The sequence below is a fragment of the Bradysia coprophila genome, unplaced genomic scaffold (genome assembly GCF_014529535.1).
Source record: "Bradysia coprophila strain Holo2 unplaced genomic scaffold, BU_Bcop_v1 contig_350, whole genome shotgun sequence".
Lineage (NCBI taxonomy): Eukaryota > Metazoa > Arthropoda > Insecta > Diptera > Sciaridae > Bradysia > Bradysia coprophila.
The window spans coordinates 345,347-361,242 of NW_023503608.1; the positions used below are offsets into that span (position 1 = coordinate 345,347).

A 15,896-nucleotide genomic window follows, 5' to 3' on the forward strand; every position below is an offset into this window, starting at 1 on the left:
GAGTAAAGAAACTCCAAGGATCATAGAGAATTGAAAATTTGTCTTTATGGCGTTTCTTCAACACTTCTGAGACTTTTCTTGATGATTTAACAAATCAACTAAATATGATGAATTGTCAAGAAAAATCGCCAAAGTGTGAAGAAACTCCAAAATATGACAAATCGCCAAATAATACAATATTGTCGATTTGACTATAACTTTTATTTAGAAAAAGATTGTACGGGACAGTATGTACTGCATATCATATAATTCCTCTCTCTTGTGTTTATCTGTGTTCTACGAAGCCAAAATATAATTTCGGACTACAAGTAAACCGTCTCGACTGCCCAGTAGTTATTTTCCTAAGTTCCTAATGAGTGCAAAAAGCTATTTCAACATTAGTTAGGAAAGCATAATTTTTATGTGAATGTTTCTGAGGTTTTCCATCTTAATATTTTCATGAAATTACAAATAATCCACAGAAAATTTTATTACCCTAGAACGAGGTCGGAAATACATCAAATAAATCAAATAGAAAACAGACTTGGAAATTGTTATTTTGTCTAAAAGTTGATATTAAAATTCTTTGGAAATCGTAAATCGCATAATTGCATGAGCAGGCATCTCAGGATTATAAATCAGGAACTTTGAAGTTCGTCATATATTCATATTCTTATCTTATTCCTGACCAGATTCTGTTTTCATGATTGAGCTCAATCATGAGCTTCACTTATACAAAGAGTTGAATTTATTTCCTATGCCAAATTGTAATTTGGCGAAAAAGAATGTTCCGAATCTGCGTTTCGATTAAAAAAAAGCCTTTAGTTGAAATGATGATGATGAAGATTTCAAATGGTGTTTCTCTAATTTTGATTCTATATCCTGCAAAGCATTAATTGTAGCTACTGCGTCCAGCAACTTTTTGATCATTCTTCAGCGACAAGTTTTTTTTTCTAATGGTGCTCCGCACTTTACATCGAACTGATGCAAATTCCTTTATGAAGAGAAAACAAAACCACATTAACTTCACTATTATTCACGATTATTTTAACATTTAGATCAATTTTGCCGTTGAATTTAATGATCAAAATTTTGCTGGCCACCATTTTAGATGAGACACATAAATAAACAAACGTCTGATACATATCATGACAAGCACACAATATGTTTTTGAAGACAATAGAAGCGATGACGGACGTAGGGTGGCTAAATGTACAATTATATTTTACGTTCTTTTGTATGTTGAGACGTCCTGAACGCTTTCCTATATCGTTCACTGATACAAAACATCTTTTTTCAAACTCAAACGGTTTATATTGCATAAAGGTACTCTTAATTTAGAAGCCTGATGTAATAATTAAAAACCAAGAGAAAATGTAACCAAAACCAAAATTTAGTTTATCCACCCTATATCACATTTTGAAATCGTGACGGCAGCGCCGTCATTGCGACCGCTGAGTTAACTAAATTTAAATTTGTGGATTCCATTGTTGTGGGATAAAGTGTGGGTTAAATAAGATTAATACCTTTGGAAAACCCGAAAACTAAATTTCTTCGACTGTACACATAGGGCCCTAGTAGCGGCCTTAGTCCAAGGACCCATTTTTTTTTCAACAAAATTCTATTCGGTGTTCGATTATCTTTCAAATGAAACAAAAATTACGAAAAACGGATGAAATTTACTCGAGTTGTATGTAAAATACGCATAGGGCCCTAGTAGCGGCCTTAGTCCGAGGACCCAAATTTAATTTTTTTTTCAACAACATTCTATTCGGCTTTTGATTACCTTCTAAATGACACAAAAATTACGAAAAACGAATGAAATTTACTTGAGTTCTATGTAAAATACACATAGGGCCCTACTAGCTTTTCACTTCTAAGGCCAACGTGCATGGCACAAATTGCAAATTTATTGAATGCAGTTGGTGGTAAGCACTCACGTGACTTACGAGAATAGATGTATTTAAAATTCGATCTGTAGACAAAGAACTTGTCAAACTAGACGCTGCTCAAAAATCGATAAAGGTAGTCGTAAAGATGCATTGAATAATTAAGTATATTGAACCACAGTCTATGTTGGCTCGTAGCAAAATCTATTGTCTGAGGTCGTATTTTGGTCACTGTACCTCATTTAATTTCATGAAATATTTAAATTTTACCAACATTTTGTGAGCTTTGTCACATTGAAATGAATATGAATTTCACTCACAGTATAATATTTAACCTACGTTCCCTAGACTGCTCACCGGATTTGCATTGCTCCCATTCCACTTGATTCAATTTTCCAGATTTCCCTTCAGTTATAGCACCGCTTTCATTTGTTCGTCTTCTTTATAAATATAATTTTATCAAATCATGAATAAGATACCGAATTCTCGTTTTCTTCTTCCTTTTTTTTTAAATTAGAAAAATGAATTTTTAATATGAAATTACGAGCCAGCAACGGAATTGAGCTATTTCAATTCTCAACGTATGTTATTCCATTTCGGTGTGCAGAATTCTACAATTTTTCTTTTTGTTTCATTTATTGGCGCTATGTGTTGAGAAGGTTCATTTTATTGTAACTTGCAATGTGTCTGTTGTATACACATCGTATGTAGGAACTTTAGTATACGGAAAACATTTTGGTATAAATTTGAATTTCTATGTTCTGAATATTTAATAAGAATTTTGAATTGTTTGAGCACGATGTTGGAGCTCAACAAGACATTTTATGAAGTGTGATTTATCTTGTCTGTGCATTTTGGCAGAATTTTGTCACATTTTTCGGTGTGTTTATCCCAAGACGCATGAAACCATCAACTGTTTACATTGGTTTTGATTATGTGAAACGAGAACGACAGAAAGAGAGTCTTGAATGATATGAATTTTAAACTGAACGTTTTTAATAAACGATAAGCATGTGTATAGCTATCATGTTGCGTGGAAATATTGATGAGAATTTCAGTTTAAAATGACAGTTTCCCTTCCCTTGTTACAATGTGTTTTCTTTTATTCCAATCACACACTTTACACCATATTCACACACCACACGGTCGGTATCTTTCCGAAAACAGCACACCGTCCCATTGTAATAAATCAGATTCTTTTCTTAAAATGACCTATCCACAAGTTTAGGACATGTCTGTAATAGCAATTGGGCATACCGTGAGAGATAGAGAAGCACACACAAAAAAACGAACGAAAAATATAAAAATGTTTGAAATAAAATCGATTTAAATTTATCAGATGAACGTGTGAGGCGAGGAAATACCAAAATTTACAAGAGGAAATATGGCAAATCGTGTAGGGAAATATGGGTCAAAAGTATTATTTCGAAATAATGTAACAACTTTGTCTTGGTGCCGTAAGCTGTGTGTGAAAATGTTTCCACAAAGCGAAGTGTTTATGTGACAAGACGAGTTCATAGACGGTATGGGTTTCAATTTTGTTTGGCTTGTATAATTTGTAACAATACTTGATGTAGAATGGGGCTGAAAACTCCTCTCGGAAATGCGTAGTTCAAAAATGCTTTTTATGTTATCATCACAACCGAATTCTTGATGACGATAGGTTAAACACTTTGTCAATTTAACATCTGTATAGTGAAGAACTCATATCTTTCCGTTGGAACGGCAACAAAAAGCTCTTCGCAACAAAAAGTAAAAGAAATAAGAAAAAAAGTTTAATGGAAACAGAATTATGACTGTCAACAAACTTTGTTCGGAAAACTTTCTGCATAACAATGAAAAAGTAGAAATTTTAAAATAATTTTAAAAATCCGAAGGAATAAATTTTATCCATTGCCAACACTATGTTTCGCGAAAGTGTTCGCCAAGCAAACCCGGGTGAAATCGATTGTATAAATAATATAAATATTCCATTATTTCATCAGGCTTCCAATACAATATATTGAACGTTTAGCTCGAGAAAGGAACGATATTTTTTTTGCTGTGTTGTCACCGTGACACAATGCCGTCACAACAAAATGAAAAATTGCACGCGATAAATTGGTTCTGTTCGACAAAATTGGTACTTAAGATATCGTGTGTGAGAGTGTGTCTGTCTACTGGAAATTGATTTATGCTCCCAGTGAGCCGAATGCAAAGTGAATATTTTATAATAATCTGCATATAACCGAGAGTCAAGTAAAATGAAAAGTTGTTATAGTCGAAACTCATATATCCGTCATTGAAACATGATGTAGCTGAACATCAAATAGTTTGAGAACATCAAAATGAAAATATTTTTTTTTCTCATTCCTTTTTTCCAATAACTACAAAATCTGCACGTTTTGACATTTCCATTTCTTGAATAACTTTGAACATTTTCATAAATATAACATCCATCTCTGTATGCTATGCACCTACATTAAATAAGCGAAAAATGTTCCAGCGATGTAATTGGAAATGTAACAGCTGCTTGTGCAGCTTATTTTCTGTTTTATATTAATGTATGACACATACACCGTATTACACACACATTCACAATTGAAAAATATATTTTGTGGCAAAAACCCGAAACCGTACAATTCGGAAAAGCGCATTCAGAATCCACGTAATATTTAAGTGCTGAATGGCATTTTAATTTTATTTCACACGATGTGCGCGAGTTATTGCTTTACGGTCAATTTGTCGAAGTAATATTTTCATTGTAAGTTGACATGTAGTGAACATAAGGGAATATTTTCGTTAAAGGCTATTTGGAATGCTAGTTCTTTAACACAGGATATAGAGATAGCCATACACAATTTATCACATACGATTTGATAGATTTACGACAATTTCCTTTGTATAATAAAAAGGCTTTCCTATCATACATGTATGTATACGGCAAATTGATAGGATGTCGGAATGAGTAATAGTTCGTTATAATGCATGGAAAACGGTGTTCGGCCAATGGTTAGACATTCTTTTTTTTAAATTGATAGTTAAGGTCAGACAGTCGACCCAATTCGCAAAACTTTTTGGTTTCGGGAATATTCTGGTATGTCAATTCGAAGAACTGTGGATATGTTGGTGAATCAGGCGAGCATTGAATATCTATTTTCGACTAGACGAAACTTTTCAATTTAAATTTGTTTTCAAAATTAAACTGACGAACTAATGAACAAGCCTTCAAACGAGATTACAGAAATTAGCGAGCATCAGCAACTAATGTCGTATGAGTTTTTTTTTCGTTGATTGAGAACGTTCCAGGGATTCTCAATTCTTTCAATTTTTACATTTTACATTTCAAAGAATAATTTCCAATTTAATCGTTGGTAAATGAGTAGGACGTGGATGATCCACTTATTATATAACCAACACCATTCTACTTCCTTTCTCTTCGGTTAAGCTCCCTCCACCCTATTCGACCGACGATATTCATTAAAATGAAAATTTAGTATGGCGAAAGTGATTCACTGCACACATCATCCCACTGATGAAAAATAAAACAAAATTTTTTCTGCCAACTTTTCATCCATTTCGCGTATGTACATTTTCAAAACATAATCCGGACTCATTATGTTCATCAATGATAGAACTTTTATAGTGAACTACATATTTTGTTACGTAACGGATAACCCAATTACGCTAATGATAAATATGACGAAATCTAGCCCGTTTGTCTCGTCGGAAACTAAATCAATTACACGTCCCAAAAATTTAGTTTTGAAAATGCATCGGTGCATATACTCCGAGTTAATGGAATTAGAGATTGAACAAATCGAAATAATCGAAAGGGCAAAAAAATGGGTTTTTTGTGCTTGAATAATAAAGGGAAATTGACCAGTGGTTTGAAAAGCGTTAAGCAATCACAGGATATTGAAATGGAAAGCAAATAATTCAACATTGAATCAACAAACCTTTAGAAAACAGATAAATAAATAGAAAGATCTTGATTCGTTTACAAGAAACTGGTGTACATATTCAAATCAATTGTACTATATATCGTACATAGTTATTCCGACGGTCCATTGTTGCCGATTAAATCTCAACAATCGTCAAATCGTCATCAGCGTAACCCTAAAGACGTAGCACCTTTACCTCGTACCATAGGAATTAATTTTAATAAAATTTACAGACGACAAAGCGTTTATCATTTGTCCAGCCACTCATTCCACCAGCCCCATTTTCATTTTCGTCTTTTGATTTCGAACATTTCAATTCCAAAATTTATTTGAATCAATTCCACCTCATATCATGCACGAAAATATGTTCAGGTAAATCTATAGGGCTTAACAATTCAATATGTATGCGAATGATCCGAGAACGGGAGCGAAAGAACTCTTCAAATAAAATTGCAATTATTTTTCAATTTGCCTACGTAATATAAATTTTAACAAAGTTTAGATTTATTGACTGAACATTTAATTTAAAATTTTTATCGTTACACAACGTGAAGGTGTTTCATTTTACATAATAATATCATCGTGCATATCCCATCAATGTGGATACAAGTGTATCTAAAGGATGTAAAGGATGTACGAGTACCGATATATACACGCAATAGAGTGTATTGAGAAATAGCAATGGAGGATATTCATTGAATTTTTGAACATTGTTGGGGGTGATGGCACATACAATAACACACATATCCAGCCGTAACGAGTTACGTTTAAGGTGAGACGAAAAATAAAAATTCCATGACAACATTTTGCCTTGTTATCAAATAAAAATTCCGAAAATTCACTTTCGTTTCCACCATCCAGAAACGAAAGGCGTGAGCATATCAGTGTGTGTAATGTTAAATGTTGCTGGGCATAACAACACCCATTCGTTTAATATTTCACGTTAAACTTCATTTGCACCATTTTCACTTAAGCAAACAGCTCAAAGGCATTTTACGAAAATATTTTATCAACTTCCGTGAAACCAATTAAGCTGTCTTATGAAGTAGATTTTTGAGTATACAACTGAAACTGTTTTCCAATGGATGTGCTTGGCCTTGCTACCAAAAGGTAAATGGGAGTAAATAAAATGTCTTTGATTATTTATTCTGCTATCACTCGAGGCCCGAGAAGGATGTTTTGATGACGACTTAGCAATTTCCTTGAATTTTCGCTAATTGATTCTGTCAGCCATTAACATTTTTTTTTGGTAATCGAGAAGTTTATGTCTTAATGACTTATCCGGTGCTAGGTCGCATATTTACTTTATCTTACTATTATACTTGAAACTGAAACAAAGTTTTCACATTCCCATAAAGTACACAAGAGCTTCAAATCAATAAATTACTTCTACATCGAAGCTGGTTGTGTCATTTATGAACCATCAATTGAAATAATAGCTGCCTTTGTCGGGTTGATGCGTGGTGCAATGCCAATAAGACCCCATTATCTTTCAACATTTTAATCACAAATAAACGCTCTATTTGCGAGATGCCCGCAGTCAACAAACTAATTATTTACACCGAATAAATCACGATTTTCCACCGGAGTTATAATGAAATATTTTTTGATTAATATATGTTTTGGCGTACTGGAAAATTGTGATTTCACTGCAGGCAAAACTGAAAATTAGTGAATTACGGAATGATAAAAAAAAAATTTCAATTTGACTTTTGTATTATTTAAATTTGTTTTTCGAACATCCAATCGATTGTATTTTAATTGAACATTGGAAATTATTTATTTTCCGAAAACAAACATTTGTCCTCTGCATGTAAAAAGAACCGCGCATTGTTACACCGTTAATGATTTATAGATTTGTTCGTTTTTGCGAATACATTATATTCAAAAGTCAGCTGGCTTGTTTGAAAAGTAAATCGCTTTATGAAAAAGGATAAAACTTTATTCATTGCCAACGTGTGGCAACGATGGATTTAAGGATCTGAATACGGCAAAGTTTTGCGGAAAAATGGATTTTAATTATAAATTTTCATGGAGCGGCTAAAGTAGAAAGAAATTAAGTTTAAATGAACTCAAAGTGATTTTGATTAAAAGTAAACGCACAAAACACCGGCCTATTTGGCACTTTAGTGCGGGGATGGGCTTTCCCTTTTCATACACTTTATTTTAAATGAAGACGTAGCACAGGTAGTGAATTATGTTTGTGTCCCCCAAATTAGTCTAGACTTTATAATGTTTCCAAGTTACAAATTATGCTGAATTAAAGAAACAATGAGACAGACCTTCTTGATTCTAACCTGAGCGTGAGAGAAATAGATTTTTTCAGAACATTTTGGTAATCTCCTATCTAAAAACCTATTTACAAAACTCTCGTCTCGTCACACAGCTAAATGTATGCGAAATAATCGAGATATTTAGACCATAAACTAGTCTACTCCCAAAAAGTGACAGTATTACATAATTCCCTCGGGAACGGGAAGAACGAAATCTGAAAAACGGATAATAATAATCGGACATCTTTGCTTTCTTCAGAGCTTTGCCCAATTATAGTCAATAAATCGAAAAAAAAACTTTGATGGTCCAATATCTAGAACGCCAAATCAAACTATGTCGGTGCTTGATTGAAATAAAGTGTTCAAAGCACGACGTTCAATTCAACCCAAATATCGACTCGAAGAACTTCAACTAATTCCGAGAATAAATTGTAGTAAAATGACGGACTCATACGAAAAATGACGAGCTGCTTTATCTTGTCGACAAAAGGTCATCTGAGTTAAACAACAAGAAAATGTTTTAATGTCTTCTCATGAACGGAATCAGTGTCCACAATTTTGTGAAACTAGTGAAATGGAAATGAAATTTTTTGACGTAATTTTTGTCATCGAATTAGTGCATCTATTTCATGTCTGTGAAGCAAGCTTACATACATGGGGACAACGTGGTTATTATGGTAAAACCAATTTGCGATTTCATTTTCGACAAAAACGCTTAAGACGATGTAACCATTAAAAGACAGAAACAAGTTGGTCGAAACGAAACTTATTGAGTACAATAGCACGACACCGAAAAATTACACAATTATTTACCGTTATTATCAAAATTACATGAAACCAGTCTCTCACATCGAGATAAATGTTAATAACGTAAGTTGTGTTCTTGAAGTTGTTATGAAATTAGCTCTTTTTTTTACCAAACCACATTATTCTAGACAGAAAGCAATGGCTACATAAATCGCTCCACATCCAGACAATACTATTACGGGACACTGAGAGACGGCACTGTTTACGGCACAAATTCATATTAATAATACGAAAAGTGTTCTAGCTACCGTAACCATTTACGAGACGAATTATTTACCATTTACTTATGTCTTGGAAGGTGGACCAGAAAATAACAAAAGCTTCACTTTTCTCTACATGACGGATGCATTCCCTACGCCACAGCCGTACGTTCTAAGTTCAATCGGTAAACGACAGAGTGGTGATGATCTTCTATACTTTGAATGCAGAAATGTTACTAACTACAATCGCTTTCCTAGTCGAGCATTCTCATACAGTGGCCCAGCTGGCGAGTACCTAACTTGCGTTAGATTTTCTTTCAATGTAACCAAATGCATGCCAGAAAATTGTTTCACGAACGGAAGTTGATTTTCTCTTCCAAATTCTAGTCTCCAACGGCTATGGTTTTGGTGAACACATCCTACGTAGGAGAACGAGAATTTAACGCAATTGCCTACGATATGAATTCGAACCGTTTTGTAGCCAATTTTTCTGTGTTTGGGATTAAATCGACGAGTCGACCAAATGGATATTTGGGAATCGTCGAGGTTCTAACTTGAATAATTTAGTTCTAAGCCTGGCGTGTTCGCGTGAATGAATGAAACAGCTTAAGAAATACAAATATTTTAAGTAGATCAAAGCTCTTCTATATTGTTTTTTTGCGATTTATCTTCTCTTATTCGCCCTTAATTCACTCTATTAGACACGCAAGGTACTTAAATTTATGTATTCGTTTCAACACTGAATTTATTGATAATTTCTTTCTCGTACAGCCCGCATACATGAACATTTCTTTCTTAAAGATTCATAAATATTGGAGCGAAAGGAGATGTTTTTTAGAGTAAAGAGTAATGACTTTCGATAAGGCAGAATGAATGTTTTGTGGTAAATAATTATTGTAATGCGTTCGCATGCTTACGGACTAAAAGATTTAATTTCTTTTAATACATAAACTCATGCTCTGAACGTCTTGGTCACTGAAATTGGTAATTTGATCGCATTAGGTCGTAAAACAATAACGGTAAGCTACTGTATAAATACAAGAAAAAGTGTATTAACATAGCAACGCTATAAGTCAAAGGGGAGGCAGTTTAAAACGCAACATTAAAATTAAGATCGTGTATGCTAGCTGGCAATTTGAAAATAAATGACATTACAACATTAAAATTTATACTACTCGAACACTTCGAAGTAATTTGATTGTGTTATTTCATTCGGTGAACCGTAGTCGCTTTTATGAACACCACAATAAAACCGAACAATATTAAATATGATTACACATTCTCGCCCGTATTCTTTCTCATATTTCATCATTTCATATTTAGTATTATGTACATAAAATGGAACAGAAATTGTACACAACAAAACAACAACAACAAAAGAACATAATAAAAACAAGAACTTTATTCCAAAATGGTTTTGCTCGAGATCATAATCAGAAAACACACAAGAGGTCTGTGTGTGCACACATATTTGCCATGTTATAAGTGTCATATTGTATCCAACAAAATATGGAATGCCTTTCCGTGAATTGAATTTGCATTGCTGGTAAGTTCGACATTTTCTTACCATAAAAATTTGATCGATTTTTCTGAAAGAAAACAAAAGTTCTTTCGTATTTCATCAGTGTGTGTGGAACAACTGCGTTCACTTCACACGTTCAGGTTTTTATGAATGAAAACTCGAAGGAAACTTTAAACTCATATTTGTTCCCGAACAATTTTTTACTCATTTTTGCCAATTGCCATGGCATAAACTTCTTTCGAGGCAAATCACTTCAAAATTGAAAAATTTAATTTCTTAACAATGGCGCTGTTTTTTGCTAGTTGAAAAATTTATTTTTCTTTCGATTTTATTGCAAGAAAAATACGAAACTCAGGTGCACGCCGCCAATTCTCCGACTATGTTGAACCTAACGTCACTAATTGGGCCTAAACAGCTGCTGTCGAATGTTATAAATCTGACAATTAGTGCTGATCTGCTCTGGTAACAGACACATCATACACCTAACATTTGAAAATCACTTGCTGGATTTTCTAGGCAATGTATATGGATATGGACTACTGAGTACATCGGTTGATCAACCACAACTTAAATCTATTTTTCCGTCCTTCACTTTAGTCTTAAATAAGTTTTTGAAAGAGCTGAAAGCTCGGAAAAGCTCATTAAAGTTAAATTAAAGTTAATAAATTGACTTGGATTTTGCGTCAGCATACTTGTATTGGACCTTGTTCCATTTAAAATCTTGCAGTTAATGAAGAATGGATTCTTACTTATAGTGCACTTCCTCACATTACGTCTTACATCTTATTTCTGCTCTGCGGAAACTACCGGATTTGCAACTGTTTTTCGTTGGCAACTCTTTATACTATACAGTCAAATACAACAACGACGTCTTCATTCAACCATTCTCATATAAATTAATGAAACAATGGAAACAATGCTCGTTGCATTTAGATTTATCTCTCCATAAAAATGCAAATTATTTCGTTTTTCGTAATGAGTGTAATTGAATACATTTGTGTTACCTGAGCACAACAACGTTATTTTCCCAAAAAAAAGGAAACACATTATCATAAAACCGAAAGCTCACATGTCCAGATGTATGAATTTCCTGGAATTTCCGCATCTCATCATCTGAACTATGTGCCACATTTGTCAGTATTTTGTCTTTAAAAAAACATATCCTTGTTGCGTGACTGGAATTAGCAATTCCATCATCATAAAAAAGTGATGACGATGATGAAAAATGTGACTCGGTTAAAACTATTTTCTCTGAATTGAGTTCAAACATCGTCTTAACCAGACGGTGGTATATCAAAAAATTCTATAAAAATATCCTCTTTCTACTACTTGGTAAAAGTCTCTCGAAAACACATAAATCAAGCCGGTTATTTTCTTTGTTTTTATATAGAATGAAGTAAGAGATATGTTATGTGAAAGCAGTATATTACTCAAGTTATTGTTGTCTAAATATACACCTAGAACTAGGCTGTTACCTTTATCAATTCACTTGAGAATATCTTATACCATCGCATATATCCCCCGTACCAATGCACATTCTTTTTTTTTGTTTACTTCAATGGGGTAAATCAAAATATAGCATGCTCATAAAAAGTCTTATTTTTCTCAAGAAAATATAAAGAAAACTGTAGAATTCGTGATGTATGTCATAATTCTTAGTTTTTTAGTAAAAAAGAAAATATTTTTATGTTTGCTGGAATGCTTGCACCGTAATGCTCGGAACACGTCATGTCATTTTTGTTTCACGTTAGTGGGCAATAAGTGAAGAGAATACGCTCAAATGGATTCGGAACGAAATTGCTTGTTTTTTATGAAATGAATGTCGTGTTATCGTCAGTAGCAAATACGAAATTTTACATTGCATGGAAGAACTTTCTGACGTCTGTCTTGTCCCTGTTTTATAGTTTCTGCAATTTAAGAATGGGAGTTTCCTTATCAAAGAAGCAGAAAAAAACTGGTTCGGAGTAGTGCTTGAATTGATATAGTAACAAAATCCAACGAAAAAACAATTACGTGCAAAAGATCTCCTTCTGTTTCACACTAGACTTGATACATCAACAAAACAATTCCATCAAATCTTTCTCTCCCCAGCGAATTTTCTTTATTAAAACCATAAAAGTTAAATTCTTTTCCCAATGAAGTAGACCACACACATCTCTGAATCACGTCCAAATGACACAATTAATACAAAACGACAATTAAAGAAAAATAAAATCGAATGAACGGAACATTCCATTCATTCATTGGCTCTTTAATTGACTGTTAAATCACATGGCCATTGAACAGTTTAAATTTCTGTTGCATTAGTATGTTTATATTGAACAAACCTTGGATGCGGTCGATCGGTTTCCTCAAACAAATAAGGCGTGGTAAAAAGTCGAAACATCAAAGAAAAGTTTGGCCCATAAAATTTTCCCGATTTAAATTTAAAATGTAAAAAGATGGCTCTGCGTAAGGAAAAATTTATTCAATTTCTTGTTGAAAATTACTAAATAAAAGAGATCAGCATGAGGTTAGATGATATACCTACATATACAAACCATACCAATACAGAAATGATAATTTGACTGTAGAAAAAAAAAGATTGAGGTCTTAGCGTTGAACACATCTTAGCGTTTTGCACAGGGGAAAGTTTTCTTTTCTACTTTATGAAAATTGAAAACAATCGGATACGAAGCACAACAAGGAAGAAATTAATTTATTCTTTCGCTGTAGATTGAATGAGGGGGAATATTAAATTCCAATTCTATTTTCGAAAGAGAAAAATAAAATCTTTTTCTTCGGAAAAAGTTTCTCGAATCTTTTCTTTACCTTTGTGGTTTCCTGGCTTTTTTCCGGTCATTTAAATATTGAGTTTACATATTTTTTCAATTTGCCTAATGACGTATCGCCTAGCAATATTTCTTGGAATTTGCTTTTAAGAAGTTATTGACATTCTATTCGTATTTTGGACAAAAAAAAAACGGTTTCGTATATCGATTTCCACTTCGGTCAAGATATCATTTACCCGATTGCAATTTTAAAGTGTTTACTTGCTATGAAAATACAAAAAAAACTCCTCAATTTACCACGTTGCGCTTTTAGATGTGTTGATGGTGCTGATGAGTCAAGCGCACACCTACCTTTGCCGCATCCAAGTAAATTCATTTAACATTGACGAATAGCTGCACATCTCAAAGGAGTTATTGTGAATTTAATTTCTTAATTCAATTGCATGTCGTCACATTGCACGTATAATATGCCCTAGGTACATGGAAAATGTTAAGAGCACGCAAAGCTTTGTTAACTGTATTCAGTCTTTGTACTTGAAAACGTAATTACCTTAAACCTTTCTGTTTATAGATGCACTCTCAAAATGTGGAAAATTTTTAATTTTTTAATTTCGAATAACATTAGGGTAAGCTACGTCGATAAAATAGCAATCTGAAATTAGCTTGGATTTTCGCCTCAAAATAATGGTTGGATAAAGGTGATGACAAAAAGTATGAGGGTTATTTCAAAAATCGTTTTTTTTTCGTATACCTACTCCACCCTGAATTAGAAATTGTCTGCCGAGTTCGGGGATTACAAAAGTGGATGAAGTAAAATTTACTTCCCCTTCTTCAATGATAATAAATTTTTAAATAGTTTTCCTCTGCCTCTCGATGTCTACTTCAAACATGTGAATTATATACGGCCGAGATGGTATTGCGCTACAAATTTTCTTTTACGGTTAGTTTGTACAGAACACGAATTGCTTGTAAAAACATTAGAGGTACATTATGTATAACTTAAATGGAAAAGACTATTCATCGTGTAACGTATTATATATAAGATGGAAACTATTATCTTTTTGTTTTACCTTTTTTTTGGGTTTCCTTTATTTTTACTTTTATTCTTCGCTTTTGTTGCACTGCGCTCTATTGAAGCCCAATGGAGATAGAATAGACTTTGTCAATTCATTTCTTTTCTAATGGAACATTTTCGGATAATTGAGTTGTATACAAAAGGGAAAATAGTCATCATATTTACGTGCTTCAGAATTTTCTGGCTTGTCATTGTGTAAAGTTGCCAGTGATTGATTATCAGGCCCTACACAGAAATTTATCGGCATATAGGGTGTCGAAACGATTCGGTTCAATGCCGACACATTTACATAAATTCACAATTAACCGGACTCTGTAATAAGCAGCAGGATAAACATCTACATCAGTCATTTAAAAAACGCTCGGCGTTCTTATTTAAAGAATCGTTTAGTGACGCGTCAAATCTGATTTCCGAAGGCCAATAACAAATTATTTTCTAGTCGATCAAAGTCGATTGAGAAGCTACATCTTAACGTAATTACACTCAGGCTATTGTTCTAACCGTTTGATTGTCTTGTCTGCGGTATTAATTAGTATAAACTAATTGAAATGGTTTGACGGAGATCACGTCTGTTTATTGAATTAATTGTTGCTACGTTTGCTTAGCTTCCATTACGTTTGGCCAGTGCCGGAATGGCTACCAAAAGGCCCTTCGGACACCCTTATGGTCAGCACCGAGTTTATCTAAATTTTCTGTTTCTTTTATACAATTTTGGTGTAATCTGTGATGATTCTGTGACGTCAGTCCATTTTCAATTTTGACAATCTATACATTGCCTTTTCTGTGCAACGCAAGCACTTATCTATAATAATCATGAAAATAGAAAATTAACAGAACATGTTTCATTATCCAATGTTACATTGGACCAAATGTACGAATTTGCAGAGTAACCGCCATTGACAGTATAACCCATTCGCATTTCAATTAAATAAATCAGTCTGAAACACTAATTTTACCAATCATTTTGCTTCGTTGGCGTTTGGTTTGGATTTGATTTCAATTTTGCCCATCCTTGAACGCATCACTCAATTCATCTGAGTCCACTTAATTAAAACTATTGACCACAAATCAAATTTGAAATTTTGATCGTTAAACTCCCACAACACAAACCGCATTATACAGGAAGATAGAGTATTTAGGGAATGGCATTCGAGCAGTAACAGTATCCCAATACAAAATGAAGTACATCAATCAATCAAAACAACATACTTTATGAGGTCAAACAATCCAATAATGTACGATAATATGTCAAGCAACATGACATAATGCCGAATCAAATGTGTTGTATATAACGCTGCCGTCAAGAAGTGCATAATAATTTGGGTGGTTTTTCGTTTGAGGGAAACACATTTTTTTCGGTATATTTTTCACGTTTGTGATTACAAATTGGTAGAACAATAAGGAAAATTGGAATGGCATACAACCCTCTTTTATTTATATGTGTTTCTTGATCTCGA

At 33.5% G+C, this 15,896-nt stretch overlaps 1 protein-coding gene and 1 long non-coding RNA gene across 2 annotated transcripts in view; both read left to right on the forward strand.

Annotated features, from left to right (window-relative positions):
* Nucleotides 1-15,896, forward strand: part of LOC119079921 (cyclin-dependent kinase 14) — a 109,910-nt gene that overhangs the window by 15,422 nt on the left and 78,592 nt on the right. The gene's annotated exons all lie outside the window — the stretch shown is intronic.
* On the forward strand, nt 8,566-9,808 carry LOC119079924. Its single transcript, XR_005088255.1, has 4 exons — nt 8,566-8,741; nt 8,804-8,934; nt 9,000-9,393; nt 9,459-9,808. It is a non-coding gene; the product is annotated as an uncharacterized LOC119079924 (long non-coding RNA).